The sequence below is a fragment of the Dermacentor andersoni genome, chromosome 10 (assembly GCF_023375885.2).
Source record: "Dermacentor andersoni chromosome 10, qqDerAnde1_hic_scaffold, whole genome shotgun sequence".
NCBI classification, from domain to species: domain Eukaryota; kingdom Metazoa; phylum Arthropoda; class Arachnida; order Ixodida; family Ixodidae; genus Dermacentor; species Dermacentor andersoni.
Genome location: NC_092823.1, coordinates 49,601,108 through 49,619,878, shown reverse-complemented (window position 1 = coordinate 49,619,878; position 18,771 = coordinate 49,601,108). Strand labels below are relative to the sequence as shown.

The 18,771-nt window shown below is 45.5% G+C and overlaps 1 long non-coding RNA gene across 1 annotated transcript; it reads left to right on the top strand.

The window, feature by feature from the left end:
- The first annotated feature begins 14,559 nt into the window (after nt 1-14,559).
- On the top strand, nt 14,560-18,771 carry LOC140213795 (uncharacterized). The gene is made up of 3 exons (XR_011890771.1): nt 14,560-15,123; nt 16,175-16,255; nt 18,593-18,771. It is a non-coding gene; the product is annotated as an uncharacterized lncRNA (long non-coding RNA).

The window sequence follows — 18,771 nt, the reverse complement described above, 5'->3', positions numbered from 1 at the left end:
GCAACAGAACAATTGGGACTCCGTCCTGTTCATATGCCTTGTGTTAGAGGAGCCAAGCTTACGCGAACTTATTAATGTTGTTTATTGTAGCGCGGAGTGTATCACCATTGTTTTTACGTTGGTGGGATAGCGAGACTTTTGTTTAGTAATGCGAGTGTGAAGTCTACTGCCTTATAAGCAGTCATGTGTGTAATTTCGTCATTATTACACGAGGTAACCATTTTGTGTGTGAAATGGAGATTGGTCCCGTCTGCGGGAAGGGCTTCACTGAATTTTTGTGCGATTTTTTTTTTAATTCGTGTTATCACGTTACGCGGACATCGAGTGCCCAGTAACACTCTTGAGGGGGGAGGAGTCAGTTTGATGTTAGGGAGTTGGCTTTACTGTTGTTGTATGGCCCAGCCTAGGCGACTACAGCAAAGCCCAGGACGAGTTCACACGTTGCTGTAGCAGTCAAAAACCGGAAGCGAAGAACGCAGGTTGGTTCCGCGAAGAGGGGACGAGGGAAACACCCACGCGGGGAAAGAAATCGGATTAGTGGCTGTGCCGTAGAAGAGGCACTATATATGCACTCTCGCTCGGAACAAAAGGGTTGACGCTCCGAGCTGAAGGCTGTTCGGGGAGACGGGCGTGAAGATAAAAGGTAGGGGGTGCTTGAGGTTACCGCCACCACTAATGCCCAGGCGCTTCCCACATGTCCCATTGACCATCTCGGTCACGGAAAATTGGGTGCTCTTCCTGGTCAGTGTGCTTTTCCCCGCTGTTTAAAATGAATTGGTAGACATGTCTGTGTTCTTTAGGCTACTTACGCTGGTAGTGTAAGAGTATCTTCGCTGAATTAAACCAAGTGTACTTTAATGAGCGACACATTCTGAATGACACATATTTGTTACTCAAGTTGTTATCAAAGACCAGCGAAGCAGGCGAAGTCAGGCGAAGTCGAATTTCACAGCAAGAAAGCGTCAGAGATTTTCATCGAACTCCGGCTACCAAGTCATAGGTCCACAGAGACCCATGTCGGCGCGAAACAGTTTAGCAGCCCCCGGGAACTACGGGAAGCACCCTGAGAATGGTAACGCAATAAAAATATGTTAATTATTTCGTGAATCCCCGTTAGTTCAAGCGCGTTATTAACGACTTCAGTAAAGCATGACATCACATAAATTCCAAAGTCTGCTACTGTTCTGCATTTTTTTGTCCGCTTGTGCCTCCTCACGGATACTATCTAAAGCGCATTGGTCTATGTTGATCAGTAGCGTAGCCAACCGGGGCCAAAAGGTTGTCAATAAATAAATATTGAGCCGTATTGGGATGTGTAGAGCTCTCCCGAACCCGAGATTCTGGAACCATGCTAATGCACATCGTTCGAACTCGGCGCTTACCCCGAACTGCCAACTCGGAGCCTGGCGCACTGTCCACTACCCCAACGGTCAATGCACTGAAGTCTCGTGATGCATCCCGCACCTTGGTTCATATATACACCACCTCCCATCCACGTGGACAATGGAACTCAAGCCAATCGGCCACGCGTCTGGTAGTGGTGATCGGTCGAGCGGGCTATATATACCTAACAGTGCCGGCATGACCCTATACAAGAAGGGCAGCTTCGCGGTAGCGTGAAACTGGGCATGCGTTCTTGAAGCACCTGTGCACTTAAGAGGCACACAAGATGTGCGCAGGCAATGGCTATGCCCCTGGTTAACCTCCGTGGTTCTTCATTTTAGTGGCCTCCGTGTGCAGATAATGAAGCATACTGACCGCTGCCTTCCAGGAATGTTTGGGGCAGTTGTTAGGCCACCCTATACATAAATGCATGAATTAAGCAATAGTAGATGTTCGGCGCTGAATTTCACTCGTACTGGACCAACCGAAAGGTTGCTTTCGAGTTACTCCGCGACGACCATCATCATCGTCCTCATCATCATCATCAATCATCTATGCCATGATTTCAGGACGTCTGCCCTCGCTCTCACTCGCAGAAATAGAGAGAGAGAGAGAGAGAAAAGGGAAGGAAAGACAGGGAGGTTAGCCAGTGTAAATACCGGTTGGCTACCCTGTGCTGGGGAAAGGGGTAAAGGGAATAAAAGGAGCAGGAAAGAGGCGAAATGCGAAATGCCGGAAGATTTGCTGTTCAACACTTTTAATACCCCATAACTTACCATTTCTACCCTTGAACTAAAAATTCAGAACTAGCGCATTGCCGTCGACAGTTGTTGTGAAATGGTCTCTGCCGCAATCAATATAGGGACACAACCTATTCCCACTGTCGAAAGGAGTAACGCATGACGCGTGTACAGCAGTGGAACTCCTTGTTCGAGCTTCCTTAAGAGAACGCGACACCATATAGCGCGGCCGCCATGAAGCCTGCGCGTGGCCTTCGAAGTACCTGACGCGTGAGGGCGTGCGAGCGCTGAGAAACGCGTAAAGGCCAGGCCTCATGGAGCGAAGAAGCGTCGCAATTTCGGCGGCCGCCGCTCGGCGACGGCCGCCCGCCGCCCGGCGACGGCCGCCCGCCGCCCGAATTCCAATAAAGCGCGAGACACACGGTACGACGCGGCGATGGATCCGACGTGCGGCAATCCGGTTTTCGGATGCTCCGGCTTGCCGCTCACGTCAATTCGAGACACACGGTACGGAAAGTCATCGCGGCGCCGGTTAGTTGTAGCTCCGCCCAAAACAGTGTTGCTCGACCGACCATACAACAACAACAACAAAAAAAAGTCGCCAAAAGTTTTTTTCTTCATAATTAAATATATTAAAATGATGCGGAGAATTAAAATAAGTTAAGATCGGCATGCATTTATGCAAATAAACAATGTATTATATGTATTGACACATTATTGGCTGTACGCGGAAGAAACTAGTACTGAGATGTTAGTAACAATGGCAGTACGAAGGCAGGGACTGCCAGCATGTGTTTGTTTGTGTTCCGTGCTGCTTCTACTTGCTTCGTGCTTTCCGCGAGTCAGGCGTGAGCGAAACTGAAATGGTCCTTACTCAGCGCCGCAATAGACTGCTGTTACTGAAAAAGAAAGTTCTTCTTACTCAAACGCCGGCGCAGATTGTGGGTCCGACCCTCGAGGAGAACGCGACACGCCGAGAGCGAGTTTTTCACCACGGTACGTATCGTGTGTTTTGTTATCGCTTGCACAACGCTACTAATTACACGCGCCAGAACCTTTCGACAGCTTAAAACCCAATATGAGCAATTTCGCGCGACGATATCGCTTGTCGCTCGCCGCTCGATGTGATGTTTCGAGCGACTAGGTAATGAAAAGCCGCCGGGAATATGTGGCACTGTTTCGTGCGCTGTGCTCTTTTAAAATATTAAACTCGAGATTTGAAAGCCAAAGAAACTCATTTCCTGTCGAGAATTGAATGCACGTGTCAGAAAGTTGGAAAAATTGTACTTGCTATTTTTGGTAAACTTCACGTGGAGTAGCAGTGGAAGTCGATGTGAGTGAAAACTGCGAGTCCGCCGTTTACTAAGAAAATGCAGCGCTGTTATCAAACGACGCTTGAGAGTAAGAGACATGCTTCCCTCGCCCTGTTTATCTTCGGCGCAGGCGAGTAGCGGCGCGCGCAGACGGTTGGAGCGCCGCGATAGCGGAGCGCAGTTGCTCCCCGGCCGTTCACAGGGGGTTAAAATTTTTTGACCAAGAATGTACATGTTGCGGGACCTTGTTGCACTAATATTCTGCACATACCAAACTAACGTTGTAACCACGGCCAAGCTGCTTTTTGCTAACTGCGTTACAACGCAAAGCACGGTGAGCGCGCCTCAATAGTATGCTACAAATAACGAAATTATATACAATAACGTTGGGGTCAGATAAATCATCATGAACTTGTCCCAGTAAGACTTCGTATACGACAAACTGCGCAACGTGGCCGAGCTGCTTTTGGCTGTGTCACAAAGCTGTGTGCTGCGAGCGTGCATCATAATCATCAAAAAGTTACGAAATTTCAATAAAGTTGGCGCTCCCAGAAGGCGTCACGAACTTGTCCCAGTAAGATTCAGTACACACGAAACTGCGTCACGCGGTCGAGCTGCTTTTCGCTAACTGCGTCGCATAGCCGGACGCGGCGAGCGTGCCCAAAAACTACCGAAATAGGTTACAATAGTGTTGGGTACCATAGAAAGCGCCGCAAACATCTCCCAGTACGAGTCCTTATTTCAAATGAACTGCGCCAGTACGGCGGAGCTGTTTTTCGTTAACATCGTCACAAGTGTCGGTTCCATGCGGCAAAAGCTTAAATAGCTTGCGATGCGCCACATACTGTCAAGCAAAATTTCTCACCTTGCAGCAGTCTAATAGTGCACTCGTGCCGTGTCGAAGTGCAGAACGAACGTAATACGCCGGGAGCCCGAGAATGCAGACTACATAAAAAAAAAAAAAACATGGCCGTGGCTTAGCTCGGCTATGCCAGGATATAAGTAGCGAAAGCTAAGGCATAGCATGATTAGTTTTGGTTAATCTTGATTGCAAGTCCTGGTTAGTCTGGTTGTCTAGCCATGTTGAGGCGTTTAGCCAGTCGTTCGGTGCACTGTTCGTCTGTTTACTAGGCGATTCGTTTCCTCTTCATCTTGTTCCGATGTCGATTCCAGGCCTCCTCCTGCTTATCAGAATTGTCGCCGTCCATACTGCCGCCTCAACTGGGGTTTCGGCGCACGCGAGTTCTCCTTTTCAATCCTCCGACATGTTATCAGACATGCGACGCAGCTGGTAAAGCGAACGGAGACGAGCGCAACGACGAGGAACGCGGTGTGTCGTCGTACCAAACGGCGGCGGCGGAAAGGCGCGGCGCTGCGCAGCGGCAGAGCACGTGTGGCTCCGTGCTACTAGTGGCGCATGCGCAGTAGTGACTACGGAGAGAGACAAAAAGAAATATCCGCGGCGAGGCGCGCCTTGTGACGTCATGTGCCTCCTCGAAGCACCGCCACGGCGAAATTGCAAGTTCGCGGCCAGTAAAGCTTTCGCTTTAAAAACAAGAAAGAGAAACGGGTCGCCGAACAGGCGAACTTTAGATGCGCAACCGGCCCCGCTCGCTTCGGTGGTGTGTCTGGAGCGTGTCGCATGCATCTAGCAAGGTATATGTAAACTGGTAGCGAAGTTTCCATAGAAGCCCACATGTCAAGAAAATGGCGGCTCTTTGAAACCAAGGAGGTTATGTAACTTACTTCGTTGTAATCATCGCCATCTACGTACCAGAGGGGACAACAGCACGCAAAAGAGTAAAAGAATAAAAAATAAGATGGACGTCACAACCGGAAATGGCAGTGACGTCAAGATAGTGTGCCACTTGGCGCGAATATTTGAATTTTCTTTTGCTTCCGGCACTTTGACCGCTACACCAGCAGTTGCTTTTCTCTTGAGGCTGAGCTGAGCTAGGGACTCGTGTCAACTGAAGTGCCAGTGTGTCATTAAACTACAGGAATAGCGTATCTCTTAATGTGAACATAATTAGGCTGTTATTAGGTTCCTTAGTAGGTTAAAAAAATAAATATGGGGTTCTACGTACCAAAACCACTTTGCACCTAAATCTAAGTACACGGTTGTTATCGCATTTCGCCCATCTTAGTAGGCTATAAGCTTCCTTAGTTGTTTTCTCAGAAAGGTGAGCTAATAGGATGGAAATCAAAGAGAGTGTCAGAAAGGTTTCAAAAGCAACTTCAGTTTTATTCGTCTGGAATAATGCAATCAATATAATTGAACAAACAAAGCATGTTTCCACGGATGAAAAGTACAATGACCAGCACCCAGTCGTGATGTATAGCAACATATGCGAAATGTTTTAAAAGAATCATTTGCAATTAAGGGCTACACCATGTATTCATATTCAACAGTTATCAGAAAAGAGAACAATGCCCCATATTACGATTTAGAAAAGAGTCGACTAACTGATCTTGCGGCCCGTCGGTCACGCAGTGCCTGTGTTACGGAGAGTGAACGAGCATAGCACGACGTTTCCTCGAGAAGCGTTCCGCATTTATCGTTACGACGAGACACAGCGCGTCGAATGCGGCAGCGTTAAACTTGCACGATAACCAAAAGCAGTACTCTCACCTTTCGCCAATAAATGCCGTGGGTTAGGTGACGCAAAATTTGAAGTGAAGCGCATGCGGCACATTCAAGAAACACGCAACGAAATAAACTCGGATGAAAACGCCGCGCCATTCTGCATGACATATTAGCTGGTTTGCACAGTCTTGACAAGTCTTGCGCCCGACTCACTGTTCCATAGGTGTTAGAAAAAACGAAATAACATATTGGGAAGTAGATTTTTTTTTGTTTTAGCGCAGCAAAGGTATTTCAAACGGCATATTTACTCGTGTGACAGTATTCTGAATAAAAATGTTCGAACATCTTTTCCTCATATAAGTTTTCGAGTTTCCGTACTTGTCCCCTCCTCACCTAGTTGCGCTTCAATCGTTCACCGCTAACTGATATTTCTGGCAATAGGTTTCGGCACGCTGTTCGTTCCAAGGTTCGCGACCTGTTTTGATGGACCTTGCATGCGCGCGTCTGGTGTGCCGTTAGCTTGTTGCTCGGTAAAGCAATATACACACGTGTATATACTTCGCAAACGATAAGTTCTTTTTAGGCGCAAAGCTTTTTATATTTAATTTTAGAGGAAAAGAATAAGAAAAATTTAACCATTATCTGTAAGTTTATTCCACAGTCTAATTGTCTGACGGTCTAGTCATCTAACGGATGGGGCGAACACTTGGAGTGACGTGTTTTTTTTTTGCCACTTTTCACCCAGCGAGATCAGCTGTTGTGATAGCAGCGGCAGAAAATCCACTCCATGATTACTCTATCACAGAAAACAAGGCAGGCGTCTTCAGGATACTTTGTGACACGGTCTTTGAAATACGGAGTAGAACGACGATTGCCCAGACGGCGGAAGCGGAAGATGCGTCATGACCACTCGGCCAGCGTGTCACACGGTTACACGGGAGGGTGGCGCCATTTCTCGATCACTCCTGCAACATCCACGTGTTCATGGTGCGGTCACTGGCGTCCAGTAAGTGTAGCCGCTTTCTTAACCAGAGTTTATGAAACAGTGCCGCTCTCCCTCTGCAGAGTTCCAAGCGTGCCTAGCATCAGTTTATTCGTTTTTGGTACAAGTGCATCGTGGAACGATACCACAGTAGCGAGTCGGCGGATGCCATCTTTGGGAACGACGAAGAACTACCCAGGAGGGAGTCTTCCGCCCTGCTATGGCTGGGCCGACTGCGTAATGAATGTAGCTAGTGTGAAATTAAATAATAGATTGTACTTCTTAAGCGCACATTATTATCTACAGGGCAGCGTTGTACGGATTTCTATGCAAGTTTTGTTTTGAACAAGCGTAAAATTCTATTTTCAGTATCACGGAGCCTCAACAAATATTTTACGAAAAAAAATTACCTGACGATTACGATACTCTTCATTACAAAATTTGAACGCAGCTCTATACGGGTTTTCATTTCGCGATATATTGGCTGGCGCGGACAACCTGTATCGTGCGGTACGTTGCAAACTGAGCGAAGTGTGGAGCCACTGCACCGCTAATTGGGAGATCGTGGGAAGCAGCTCGTCTGTGACGTCTGGGAGCGATTCACAACAGTCGCCGCAGACAGACCTTCAAGACAACGAGCCCTACTCCATCGCCATCTCGTAGCTATCGTCGCCGCTGAGCGTGTCTTGCGGGGCACTTGGCTTTCCTTCTCGCGCTTTCGCCACGCCCTCCTCCTCCGCTTTCTCCCTGGCGCTTTCTTCGCTCTCGCTACTTTTTCCTCGGTGCACTCCGCCTTCACTCTTTCTTCCGCTGCGCTCATTCGCTCGATTACGCAGGGAACGCCGACGCTCGATGCAAGAAGGGGCGCCTAAGAGCCGCGCTACAAACCGAAAAAAAATGACCCAAAATACCACGACAGTGGTCTGCAGAGAACTTCCCAAGTAGACGCCTGGTAGCAAGACCACGTCTCGAGAACATTTTTCAAGCAACAGCTTTCCAACCATGGCACTACATCTGCATTCGCAAGAATATGCATGTCTCACAGTTTTCGCTCTGCTGCAAATAGCTACTGAAAAAGAGTACGAAAGTGAACAGTTGTTCCCAATGCTTTTCTTTAAAGAAATGTCGTTTCGTGCATTTATCCTCGAAAATTACCGGAACACCAATGCGTTTCGTCATCAACTTTGGGAAAGCAGATGTCGCTACTGGTATCGTCCTCTGAATGCGTATTAAGTGCATATGACTTTCGAAGTCACTGGCTGCAGGTCGTGAACCACATGTGGCGTGAAGTATTTAGCGTAAGAGCTAATTATTAAAACTTTGCTAGGTGCCTAAATATTTATTTTTGCTTTTCATGCGAATAATGTCTACCTCTGAGAGTATTTTAGCTCAAGATGTAGAATTCATTGCCATTACCGCACGTATTATTGATTTATGTGATAATAATATTACCTGTACATTTCATTTTATATGCCCCAAAGGATTTTTCAAAACTATGTTAACAACAAAAAAGCACGCCACATGCAACAGCTTGATTTGACTTCTCATGACCGCATCAATCTGGCACATACAGTATGCCTTGAATTATATTGCTTGAGCCAAAATCTTTTTTTGCGTAGATTAGCCAGACTGGGAAATTGGTCGAATGTATATTTTCTCAAGATATCATATAAGCAGAACCGCAGGCACTAGAATTAGAAATCGCTCAATCATGGCGCTCTGTGTGTAAAGTTGATAAGCACTAAACTCTAAAGACATGGCCGTTGCTATCAGTGAGGATGAATGTGCTGAACAACTAGTGAAACTCGTTTTTGCTTTCCTTTACAAAGATAGGCAAGAGCATATATTATTAAGAGATAAGTACTGCTCTTAATTGTGCCATATGTGACAAAAATCGTCACAGCTTCGAATACTATGGTGCAAATCAAACACTCTCTGTTTTACAGATTTCGTGCTGGTTGGGGCTGCTATAAAATACTTGTTTCCAGAACAAGATATTGCTTGTGTGGTGGAGGACCTAGTCTCTGTGGCAAGCAACGTCAAGCAAAAAAAAAAAAGAAAAGTGAAGGTATGCGGAAGATGGAGGTGTCGTAGTTAGGCGGTTGGCTTTCCCTGAGAAACCTCAAAGAGATAGAGAGAGAAAAAATAGACCAGGCTTAGAATGTGCACTTATAAATTAAGCCACCATCTGGGTGCGCACCCTGTGTGAGGGAAGGAGGCTGAGAGATAAAAAAAAAGGGAAATGCAAAACGTGCAGCTGCTGGAACAGGGTGTCTGTAGCGTACGTTGATTTCAAGAAAACCCATAAAGTATGGTATGGTAGACAGTGCCAGAACAAAGCAATGAAGGAAGCATGTCATGCATGCACAGTGCAGCAACGGCCAGTGGAGCCCTGCATTGAGGGTCCCGACTACATCAACTCCGACTTCTTTCGGGAAATAAAGTTTACCGAATGAAGACAATGAAGCAGGCAACACACGAAATGGGCGCGGATTTTAAACGAGGTTTATTGGGCTGGGACCATATATATGGCCAAGAAAATAAAAAAAAAAAGAGCGCTTAAAGGAAAATGAAAGTCTGAAAGACATGGGTATTATAAGCACACGAACAAGTGGGTTAAATTTCAGACACGCGTTTCCTTCTGTAGCAATTGAATGGACATTGTCCTCACGCGAAATGCACTGCTCTGGACAATGACGAAGGCCGCGATGAACTCACGTGTGCGCTGGTCTGCATGCCTCCTAATTTATTTATTTATTTATTGAAAATACCTCAATGACCATGTAGACAGAGTTTTACATGAGGGGTGGGCGGAGTAGACGTTTACAAAGTTAATTGGCGTTTACGGAGAGTCAACGGCGGCTTTGAACAGAACAGCGTTGACGTGAAGGACGATGTTTGAGCGAAGATAGTTCCACTCGGTGGCTGTTTCGATAAAGAACGACTGAAGGTACGTGACGGTGCGGCCACGTGGAGAGTATAGAGCATTAACATGGGTGATGCGTTGTAAGAAGCGATGAGCTGGATTGATCGGATAACGGTGCGGCAAAAAGGAAAAATATTGGGACACAGTGAAAGCCTTGCAATTTTGAGGCGAACTTTAACACTTAGTTGAACTAGAAGTGTTTGGGCGTGAGCTAGTTGGTACGGGCCAGTTATTTTAAGCATCGCCAAAAATACACGGACAAAGGAGAGCATAGGACCAGCGCTGACTGCCAACATCCTTATTGAAGTCCACACAAATATATACTGACACGTGTACTTATCTTTATCGGGCGACCACGTTTCGCCACCTAACAAATGTAATCGCACAGCACGGGACGCGCCTGCATGTATCCGAAGTTTCTGGAAAGTTATCGATACTTCTACCCGGCTATCTGTTGTCGCCGAACGTTGTGTTATCTGATTTCATCGTGTGACGCGAATGGTGTAGAACTTTGTGGAAGGTACGCGGGTCCGAACGATTAGTCTGGAACATTCGACGACTGCTGTATAAAAGCCGACGCGCTTGACTCGCTGATCAGATTTCCGACGATCGCCGACCTTGTTCGCCGCTATCGTTGTGCTATAAGTGTAGCCTGTTTTTGTGGGCACAGGTTCGCCCAATAAAAGCTAGTTTTGTATTCCACCGTATTGCTGCTTTTCTTCACCGTCACTACCACGTGACAATACCATTCGCAACGGTCTGAAAGAGAGAAAGGAAGAAAGGGACGGCAAGTGATCGTCAGTCATCTCCCGCTGCACATGCGTCAAACGTAAAAATATAAAAATGTAAAATACACAATATAAACACCATCGAAAGTAATTAGCTTTTAAGAAACTTAAGTTCCTTATCGGAAAGAACTTTAGGAGGGGCGCTTACGCAAGTGGCTCCTAAGTCACAAATTGAAAAGGCCTCAAATGTTTCCCTGCCCATCTGGTCGCTGTATCTTCTCAGCACACGTGTGTCTTTTAGGCGCGGTTCACAGACACACTTTGTCCAATGAACAGACAGATTACCACTCTTATTCTTGACACCGTACTCATGCTCGCGAAAACGTTCAATAAGGCAGCGTCCCGTTTGCCCTATGCCGGCTTCAGTAAAGATGTTGTTGGCACACTCTAAAAACTAGGAAGGGTATCGCAGGAGTGAAGCTGCCGGTTCACTCTTCAAAGCGTCGTTTTACTCTCGCAAAATGTCGAGGAGAGTGAAATGCATTGTTCACTCTGTCACCAAGGAGAGAGTGAAATGTGCTTTTCACTCTCCCCTTCAGAGAGAGAGAGTAAAAAGACTCTTGCGACAATAGAAAAGAGAGACTCTTGCGGCAATAGAAAACAAAACGTAGCGTAATCTTCTGCTTCAACTGTAGGTGGCTGGCCCCGAACATGGCAATGTATCATTCATGCACGCTGAGCAAAGAACACATCGTTTTGCTTCTAAGAGAACAGGCCGCCGCAGTTCAAAGGAACGCGTAGCGAGCGCTCTACTTTTTCACTCGGAGTGGCTCCACCGCGCGCGCGCGCGCTCAAGATCGCGGAACAACACAGCCCGGAGAAAGCTGATCCCTCCGCCGAGCAGCACAGCAGCAGCAAAGGCAAGCCAAGGGAGATCGTATGTCAGCGATCTCGCGTCGCCGCGAGAACTAGACAGTCGTTCGTCATGCCTTGGATATAACAGCAAATCCTCCACGGTAAGTGAATTCTAACTTAGGTGCACATTGTCCGTATATGTCATGCTATCGCCAGGAAGTCGTCGCTGCGCTTAGCCGACGCGATTGACAAAGGACTAGGCGTACGCGCTGTCTCTCGATGTCAATCAAAAAAGCCAGTCGTCGCGATAACTGCATGTGATTTTATCACTTTGCCGTTGTCCGTAAGAGCTTTAAAAATCGCAAACGCTGCCAGAACTATGGTATGTTCAATAAGACGCCAGGCGAGAGGACGCTTAAAACGGTTAGTTCACCAGCCCGTGATTCCGAGCCTATGCGGAGCGTGATTAGCGTGCGTTTTGTGTGTTTGAATTTATTCAGTTTGGCAGTCTACTGTGTACGGAACGCTGTTGAACTAAGGAATCACATAACAGAAGGCGTCATTTTGCTGGCAGCATGCTTTTTTTTATAAATAAACCGCGCTCTTGGCGGTGTCTCGCGCAGGGGGAATCTGCGACCACTGAAGTTACGTGCAGCACCAGTGCTAGTTAGAAACTTTGCCGCAGGCATTCAGCTGCATGCTGCAAGAGGTCAGTTGGGCGCGTTATCTTGAACTTACTGAAAACGCATGAGGAATCCATGTTTTATGCTGAAAAAAGTATCAACCCCATATAAGCGGTCTTGCGCGCGGCAGCTACAAGCGACGCGACGGAGATGGCTGTCGCGTTCGCTCGTCGCCTACAAGTCGTACTCCGTGCGAGCGACGATGTTGAGCGACGCCTCCCCGGTGTTGCCGGCATGAGGGCTGCAGTCACGCGTGACGCGTGCTTTAGTAATTTACGTTGATGTATTTTACTATAAAAAGTAGCATGAAATATTTCCGGAGGTCTTGCAGTACGTTCTTATCCTTGCACGTATAAAAATTGAATCATTTGCTCGTTCTGCGCGACAATCGGTAGTATTTGAGCGATGTATGTACATCCAGTTCCGGCTTCGCGCTATTGGCAAGTCGCTCATAGCATTTCTGGGCGACGAGCGGCGATTTCTAGATTTCCAGAACCGAGCCACCTGTTCAAGCGACGGCCCGTTTTGTCGCTCGAAGCCGTCGCTCGTCGCCGTCGCGCACTAAATCGCTCTCACAGTGTTTATCCCTAAGACTGAACTGTTTTTGCTCATGTTGAAATGGTGTGATTATAGGTCTGGTTTTGTCTACTGTTGCGGTTTTCGTGCACGGTGCGAAACTGAAAGGATGCTTATGTCTACGAACTCGGTGAATTGTCGAGCAGCTAGTTACGCATCGGCATCGAATATAACGGCTGCTGTGTGGAATTACAATTGCAGGGGCGCTTTGCATACGCTTATTGTTTTGGACATGCCTGTGCATTTGCTAATATGAGTTGGTGTGTCAGAGTTATGTCATATGAACAGCTAAATCAGCCTTCCTCTGGGGGTTACAAGCGTAATGTGTGCATTTTGCTATAGCATGGCAGATCAAGATGTGTTTATCGCTTGAATATTTTTAGTAGAGAAATAAAATATCAAAATAAAATGTTGCTTTAATTCCGTGTTACCAGTCTGTCGTACACAGAACAATAGGTTGGTGTAATAAACTAATAACTGCGGTTTAACTGCAACTTTTACATGCCTACAAGAATCTAAAATGCTAGATTTCAAACTGCAGCAGTAGTCGGGTCTGTCAAAAATGAACTCCACTGCGCACCTCATGCATGAAAATAAGTTCATGCCTTTTAGTAAGCTTAGATGCAGGCCGCAGTGAACTTTTTAGTATTGAAATGTGGGTAAGCTTGCCATAACAAGCCTTGTTGCCCTTTTTTATAGGCACATCCATATATCCATTGAGCTGAAGGACAATATTTTCATCCCTACTGAGCATCATGTTTGCAGCTATAATCCTCAAATTATGGCTTCAGCAGGGGCACAACCAGGGATGGTGCGGAGGGGGGGGGGTCACACTGGGCACGTGCTTAGGATGTGTCACAAGTGGTGTTTGCGATACACCAGACTCATGACAGACCTATGACGTCTGAAAATGACCAATATTCTATTCATTAGCAGGAGTATTCTAACATTCATGAAAAACAAGGATGAACTGTGGTTTATTTGTTTTTTTGCTAAAATCTAAAAATTGAAGTTAGTTTAGCAGTTGACTGTTGCAGTCATTTGGATGTTTTGCATGCATTCACTAGGAAGACTAAGAGCTAAGACTTTTTTATTGCCATGGCCTTGACTGTCTTGATGTTGTTTTGCACTATGCCCTTGTGTTGACTTTTGCATACGATATTTTTCAGGCACCCGCTTTATATAACTCAAGAAGGCAGCTGCAAGGACACGAGGATGTGAAAGAGCCAGTGCAGCGCGACTTCACGTAGTGCAGAGGAGCCAATGCCAAAAAATCAAAATACATTGGCATGTTATTTGGACAAGAAAACTAGTATGTGGGTATATTGGGTGTACCATTTGACCAAATGTCAACAAAATCAAGATACAGTATGTTACACGAAGATGAAAATTCTCACGTGCTCCAGGCAGTCATCTTAACATGGTATATTTATGTAATGTCTCTGATTGGAAAGTCAAATCAAGTATGCTCTCTGGAGACAAACACATAGCAGCAAGTGTCATTGAAAAGTTAAAAATGTGTTTTAAGAAAGCTGATTAGTTCTGAGAAGTGACTGCTTTTTGTCTTGCCTCTCAACAGATATATCCATGTGATAAAAAAATAGTGGTACAATGAAATTGCATATTTGCTTAGCGACATGATACATACTTGCAATGAGCAAGGTGCCTGTGTTTACTATAAAAAGCAACAGCCCATGCTTGGTTAGGTTAGGCCCACTACAACATGCAGGCATGGGTGATTGGCGCTTTTTTTTATTTCTGTGTCGTGAGGTTTATTGACGTGCGTATAGGTGCAGTGGCGCGCAGTATGGCTAGTAGAAAAAAGGGGGGGGGGGGGGCAGATATATGTAGCTCACTGTACACGACACAGGGCAAAGGAAATCCGTGTTCAGCAACTATGTTAAATGCCATGTACGTAAATTTTACAACGCTACTCGTTCGAAGCGCGCACAGGTGCATATTGAAGAAAAGTTTCCAGGGTAGATAATTTAGTTCGTAATTTACACTAATTTTGCTCTAACCACGAGACATAATAATTTGAATATACTGCACGGAAAAACCTAGAGCGAATTAAATTGTGTGTCAGCTTCGTGTGTATACATATAGTCTTTCCTATGCATTAGGTTTTTTGCGTAATGCATTAACAGTTGACAGCCTATCTTATGATGTGTACTCTGTTTACATTACAGTTGTTTATTAGTTTACTCGTTTGTTTTGCGACTGGTGAAATGCCGGCATATATATATTTTCAACATTTGACATAACCCTGTATGTTTTGCAGGGACAACCCAGGACGTGCATTTCTCAGCACCCAGTCAACTGCCAAAAGTGACTCAAACACAGGCCACCAGTAAGTGGACATCAGTTGCAATTTCACATTATGCAGTTGGCGGCTGCCTTGTACGGAGACTTTCTTTTTTAATGAGATGGTGATGTCGTTCTAATGTACATTTTGACCACAAAGGTGCAATCATGTCTCACAGAGGCATACATGGTTGCTATTTTCTGCGAGGGACATGTTCTCGTGTTCGTGAAGCATTTGTGTTTGGCAGTATTGTCGCCCAATGAGTCGGATATAAACACTAACTCGCCACTGCCGGCAAGTAGTTGCGAGAAACGCATTATGACGCTGTAAAGTTATTTCATTAATTCGAAGGAAAGTTTTGCAGCAGGAAAAAAGGTTGCTATTCCAGGTAAATTGTCTTTTCCTCACAGGTTATTTAGCCAAACTGTGGATGCATGAAATTCGTGACTTATGAATAGATTTTAATTTATTCTTTAGTAATGCTTCTAAAAGAGACTAGAAATAGCATGTGACTACCTGTGCAATCAGCAGACCATACATTTACAGTCATAAGTGGCAGTTCCATGCAGTCTCGCACTTTATATAACCTTTCCTTTCAGCAACATTGGAACTGGTGGCTGCGTTTTCAGAAGAAGTGCACTTGACACTGTATATGTATGTGTGAATTCGGTTTTCTTTGTATGTGTCGGCTCACTGACAAACAGTGCAAAAATCTGTTGTACCATGAGCCTGACGACGCCTTCTGCTGCTAGAAATGCAGCACTTCGTATTTTATAGTACTGCATGACATTTAAATCAAAGCTACCACATAAAATGATCAAGAAAACTAACCGCTGTTATAGCTGTTTTCCTCAAAGAACGCTTGTCCTTTATGGGCTGTGTTAATCTGAGCTCTCCACCGATGTTTCAGTAGTATTATCCCTTAGTGAGTGAGAGATTGGGGGCAATTAATCGTGTTAGTGTTTAAGTGGTGTCCTAATTATGTGCATTTGTTCTAACAAAGTTGTCTAAATTACTTTATTGTGTAGTGTAAAGCTTATGAAACCATCAGCAACTACTGAGTTGCTAACACGCATATGGATTTGTCACTATACAGGTGGAACTCGGCTGTACCACTGCAGTGCTGCGGAAATTGCCTTCACCAGCGGCTTTGCAACAGCTGTTTCGCAGCATGTCGGTATGTGTTAATTTATAATTATGTTGGGATGGCCTAGTATTATGGACCACTGCTACTCTGTATTGTGACAGATCCATATGATAAGGGATGTAATGGGCACAGCGAAAACCTTTGAATTTTTTACTATGGTACATAAACAGGCTCTCCTTTTGATCACTGGAGCAGGAGAGAAGTGCATGCAGGCACTCCTGAATGTACATATATTTCAAAACATGAGAGAGACATATATACACACACACACACACACACACACACACACACACACACACACAATTAAACTAAAGGCAGGGACGTTCCATCTTTCATCTTGAATTGAATTGTGCAGCGCAAAAATACAACACAGACCACAGAGAAGCACACATGTTAACAGGTTTGATACACACATTAGTTCAACAGATTTGATACTTCAAGTGTGCTATTTTACACAAGGGGGAAGGGAAAAGGGAGAAAATCTGAAAAAAATGTGGAGTGGAAACAAAGGAATCGTGCCAAAAAGCATGAGAAGCATCGCGCAGCCAGGATCACCAGCAAGACATCTAAAAAGCACTCTGATAAAATTACATACAGGACAACCTTACGTATAGTTTGTTTCAATCAACTCAGATCACATGCAGCCATTACTGCAATCAAGTTGTTTCCTTATGTCATATGAGGGAATGATGTGGGCCCAAAAAACTGTTTAGAGCTGAAGGATTATGTTCCATTCTAGCCTCATTGCCTGCTTTTTTTATCATATTGTTATCAGCTGCTTATGTTAGGGACAAAAAGTAAAAGTACGAACTGTTTCCCGATTCGCCATTCCACACAACATGTCTTTGTGACTATATGTACATGCAGATGATCCATAGTTGAAAAATATTCAGTACAGTAGAATCTCATTACAAGATGCACTTGGTTGTAAGAGACATCTGAAAATGGTTTGGTTGGTTTTCTGATGTTTGCCACTTAACAAGACTGTATACAAGAGACACCTTTGTTACTAAGGATGACTTTTTATGTATTCACTACTTCGAAGGGACACAACCCAGACACATTCACTTTGTGCACCTTGTGTGCTCCGAAGGGCGTAAAGATCACGCAATCCTTACACAAGTCAATCGCGCATGTCTCTTTTAGCATGAACCAGAAAAGGAGGGCAACGAGGACAGTGCAGGGCAGAAAGTGTCGGCAGTTGAAGCTGACGAGCGTCTAAGAGCACCTCAAAGGTACTGCGAGCAACAAGGCTTGCAAAGTGAAGTGTTTAAATTCCAGAAGTTGGGAAGGAAGCTAACACAATCTACAGTCACTGAAAAGCTGTGAATGTCTTCCTTAAAGGGCCCCTAAACCACCGAGGTTGAAATTTAGTTGCGGTGTTGCAGTTCTACACAATAAGGCAATGAACAGGTAGCCACGAGAATTTCGAAACGGTGCAGTAATAGTGGAGCTACGTGTGTTTGATTATCGAAAAGTAGTCCCCACTCATTTTACTCTTTCATGTGGTACACGCCATATGGACAGTATCGTCTTTTCCTTGCCTAGTACACCTCTAAATGTTACGGGACAGGCCAACACCAACGAGCTCTGTTGCTGCCGCGCTGGCCCGTCGTCCTGCGATGGGTGGCGCTAATACAACGGAACTGTATGGTGACTCGTGTTGAAGAGCCTCATAGGGAGACCCTTCTGTTGGCATTTCTGTTCTTTGCCCCCATTGGCTGCCCACAATGGCATCGCGCGCAATGCGACGAGGAAGGAGTGTGTGTATTTGCTTGCAGGCCTTGCCGACAGTCGTACACTTTCGTTCGACCAATCGACAGCACCGGAAACTGGTGACATCATCAGAGACAGCCTGGTGACGTCAGGACAAACTGAGGGGTGCAGGATAGGTCCAGAGAGGTGCACGGGGTCATTTTCTTCATATTGTGGTGCTCCGGCAGTGCTACGCACTCTGGCATTTGGCTTCGTCGATCGTGACGGCATTCTGATTTCGATACGCTTGTTTACTTGAAATGTTCAAAAAATGTCGAGAAGTGGTTTAGGGGCCCTTTAAGCCAACCTGAGCATTTATTCCTTCAGATATATCAAAACATACTTAAGTGATGATGCATAATAAAGTGATCTAGTCTGGCTCCTCAGTGTCTCAAAATTTTTAGTTTCGAGAGACGTGTTTCCCGTGCCTCTTGCATATCTTCTGATGAGGCTTTACTGTAATATACACAAACAATTGTGTAACTCCTCCTGCAAGTATTATTCATTAAGCCCGGTCACTTATGTGCAAAGCTTGTGGTTAAGTCTTGATGTCCGTACTTTTTAGAGCTATGTTTATTAATTCATGCTGTTCTTATTGGTTCTTCGATGCAGGAGACAATGCCTACGAAATTATTGGCCCTGATCATGAGAGCCCTCAAGGGGCAAACAACATCTCTGTTGCAGAAGTGAGCCCGATACCACTTGGAAGTTACCATGACAGATGACACGGCAGCAATAGATACAGAGACTGCCAGGTCTACTGCAGCTGCAACAATCTACGAGGCAAGCAG